General features: G+C 44.8%; 1 protein-coding gene and 1 non-coding gene across 2 annotated transcripts in view; one reads left to right on the top strand and one right to left on the bottom strand.

Moving 5' to 3' along the window:
* The window catches only part of Hhat (hedgehog acyltransferase), a 238,387-nt gene that overhangs the window by 27,061 nt on the left and 207,661 nt on the right, over positions 1-3,665 (top strand). The gene's annotated exons all lie outside the window — the stretch shown is intronic.
* On the bottom strand, positions 545-660 carry LOC114616023. Its single transcript, XR_003710581.1, has one exon. It is a non-coding gene; the product is annotated as a U5 spliceosomal RNA (small nuclear RNA).

The raw sequence follows: 3,665 nt of genomic DNA, 5'->3' as shown, positions 1-3,665 counted from the left end.
TCCCTTCCTTCCTTCCTTCCTTCCTTCCTTCCTTCCTTCCTTCCTTCCTTCCTTCCTTCCTTCCTTCCTTCCTTCCTTCCTTCTCTGAAGCTCAAAAGAGCTGTAGGCTTCAGTCTTAATAATTGTATTAGCTTCTCTTTGAATGCTAATCTTTTAAATTTTCTAGTTTCTGTGTTGTTTGAATTGTAGCTGTCTCTTGGGATCTGGCTCTCAATTTGGAGTGTCTCAAAGGCACACCTTTTTGGGTAGGGTCCCTCATATGGTCACGTTCAATCTTTAGGTTCGGAACAAAGTGTATTTACACATTATGTACACACATCATGTGATAGGACACGTACCTGTGAGAGGAACCGGCTAAATAAATGAAGCCAACTTCCAATACAAGAAGCTGTTGAGAGAAATTTCCGTTCTATGTCCCTGTTTTTAATGCTTAAAACACCTTTAAAAGTTTCTAAGTCTTTAAAGTCCAAGTTGGAAGCAGTATAACTTAAAGCACATCAGTATAAGCCACTTGACATTTATCTTACTTTAAAACTGCAACATCAGCCTTGCAAGAAGCAAGACTTCAAAAAATTGCTAAAGACTCGGGTTTGTTCCTCTCCACGGAAATCTTTAGTAAAAGGCGAAAGATTTATACGATCTGAAGAGAAACCAGAGTATACAGCAAGTAGCTGCAAGCTCTGTTCACCAGTAACTGCAGTTCCTAGTTCGTCGATGGTGACTTTTCAGCCCCAGGAGCTACCCAGTATCTTATCTGTACGGCAATGTAATAAGTCGTTTTAGCTCTAGATGATGGGTGACATATAGATATACATATATATTTTAAGCTTCAAAATTATATTACATGAAAGGAATGATGGGTATGCAAATGAGAAGTCTGACTCATGAGGCTTTGAGGCAAGTCACACAGCCACCGCTAGGGGGCGGGGCGGAGGTCCGGGCTTATTGGTTCAGCTACAGGAACTTGCTTGTATTTAGTTTAATGGGGGACTTTACGACTTCCGTTTCTTTGCTATAAAACTCATTTATTTCGAAATAACTACACCTACAGGAAATTGCAACCATAACAAAACTTACTGGGGAATTTCATCACTGTAGTGAACCGAGGAACCGTAGTCAGATCCACAGACCTCACAGATTTCCTCATGGTTCATGGGCTGTTACGTGCCCATGTAACTGCTGCACCTTAGGTACAGAAGCTGGAGGAACTACTTTAATTTTTTTTTCCTTCTGAGACTGTGTCTTAAATACATAGCCTAGGCTAGTCTCAAACACAGGAACTTCCTCTCTAGACCAGGCTGGCCTCAAGCTCATGTAGATCCTCCTGCCTCAGCCTCCCAAGTGTTATATGACACAAACGTATGCCATCATGGCAGACTTTAAGCTCGCTTTTGTGAAGGTGGGATGGCTTTCTGAGAAGAAACCAAATTCTCTGAATAAAAGCGCTGGATTTTGAGGCTGTGGCTCCCAAAGGACTGGAGGTGTTGATTTTCTCCACAGTATAGGGACACACACTCTCTATGAGAATTTTGGAGGGCTGGCATTATGAAATTTTGAGACAGAATCTCATGTAGCCCAGGCTGGCTCCAAATTAACCATTGTATCTGAAGATATCCTTGAACTTCTGATCCTCTTGCCTCTTCCCTAGATCTTCTTGATCTAGGGGTTGGTTATCTAACCCCTAGATACCACAGCTGTCTTGAGTTATGTTAATTTGGGTCACGGGTCCAAAGTTTTATATTGGCCTCATCTGTGACTTAAAACTCTTCCCTCGAAATGCTTTAGAGAAAATGTAGTCAGTGCTTTCCCAGTCTGAGAAATGTCCGTGTGTCTGTGTGTGCGTGTCTGTCTGTCTGTGCCCCATTGTTGTCTTTTTGAGACAGAGGCTCCTGTAGCCCAGGCTAGCCTGGAACTCTCAGTGTTGTTGAGGATGACCTTTGAACTCTTGGATCTCAACTTGCACTTCTCCAGAGCTACCTGTGGGCACTCATTACTGCACCCAATTCAGAAAGTATTTATTTATAAGAAACAAAGGGAAAAAAAAAGCCAACACTAGGAGCTCTCATAGGTAAACGGCATAGAACCCTTAAACTTAGGGAAAGAGGTCTAACCTCATCAACAACTCCTTGTTCTATACCATGCTTAGGTAGGTTTTTCCCGAAGGCTGAAATTTGGAAAAGTTGTTATTCATCAGAGAAGTTGGGGGGGGAGTCATGATTTTTTTTATACTTAAAAAGCTTTTTTTTTTATTTTAGTTTTTGAGGATGTCATATATGAGTAATGTATTTGCAGTGTTTTCTCCCTCCCTCCCTCCCTCCCTCCCTCCCTCCCTCCCTCCCTCCCTTCCTCCCTTCAGCTCCTTTGAAGCCTCCCCCAATTCCTCTCAATTTCAATGACTTCTTCTTTAATGTGTGTGTGAGAGTGGGTGTTGTGTATGTGAGAATATTTGTGAGAGAGAGTGTGTGAGAGAGTGTGTGTGTCTGTGTGTGTGTGTGTGTGTGTGTGTGAGAGAGAGAGAGAGAGAGAGAGTGTGTGTGAGGGTACAGACTGCTGGGACCATTTAGCATGGCTTGTGTTTCTATGTGTTTAGGGCTGACCACTTGGGATCGGACCACTATACCTGGAGAAGACTGATTCGTTCTCCTTTAGCAGCCGGTAGTTGCCTGGAGCTCTTCCTGTATGGGTGGGGCTTTGTGAGATTTCCCCACCCCCACCCACTCACTGCCAACCAGTGTTGTCACCGAACAGGTCTTGTTTAGGACCTGCGTCACAGTTAACAAAGGACAGGAAGTCCAGGAGACTCATGCTGGTCACGTTTCTTGTCGCTCTGACTAAATACCAGACAAAGGCTGCTTAAGGAATGTTTTTAGTTAAGAGTTTTATTGCTGTGAAGAGACACCATGACTCCCGTGATTCTCATAGTCACAGGAACAACCTTTAATTGGCTATGGTTTACACACTTTCAGAAGTTCAGTCCATTATCATCATGACGTCATGCGGTCAGATGTGGTGCCGGAGGAGGAGCTGAGAGTAGTAGTACATGCTGATTGGCAGGCGTCAGGTAGTGAACTGGCTTGAGCTTCCCAGACTTCAAAGCATGCCCTCACGGTGCCACACCTCCTAATAGTGCCACTCCCTATAGGCCAAGCATTCAAACATGTGAGCTGATGGAAGCCATTCCTATTCAAACCACCACAAGGTGTAATTTAAAAAACAAAAAAGTTTTGCTCCACTTCCACTCAAGCTGGGTCCAGGGTCCTGAATCCTCTTGTAAAGATAGGGAGGATGTCCGCCCTTAGCCGGCAAGGGAGGCCCCTCCCCCACCCGCCTGAGCTTCAGAAGAAGCTTTGACCATCCTAGCGTTGAGTTGTTCCTGTCCATGGTGCATGTGTGGCAGCCAGCATGTCCTTTCTGTGATCACTTTTGCCGTTGTGACCACCATCAAGAGGCTCCTCGGGCTGAAGTTCCTCATGCCCGGTCACCTGCCCTTGTGGCTGCCTCACAGACACGGACCCTGGTACCAGGAGCTGCTCCAGTAGAAGGGACAGGCATGTAGCAGAATTATTCTTTTATTGCAAGTTGATAAAGAAAGCAGTTCCTTTCTTGTCCAGTCACCATAGTGACCCTGTGACCTTCCCAGTTACCATGCTGACCCTGTGACCTTC

Source organism: Grammomys surdaster, unplaced genomic scaffold (genome assembly GCF_004785775.1).
Source record: "Grammomys surdaster isolate TR1022 unplaced genomic scaffold, NIH_TR_1.0 130, whole genome shotgun sequence".
NCBI classification, from domain to species: Eukaryota; Metazoa; Chordata; class Mammalia; order Rodentia; family Muridae; genus Grammomys; species Grammomys surdaster.
Note: the sequence above shows the minus strand (reverse complement) of the source record. Positions and strands in the feature narration are given on the sequence as shown.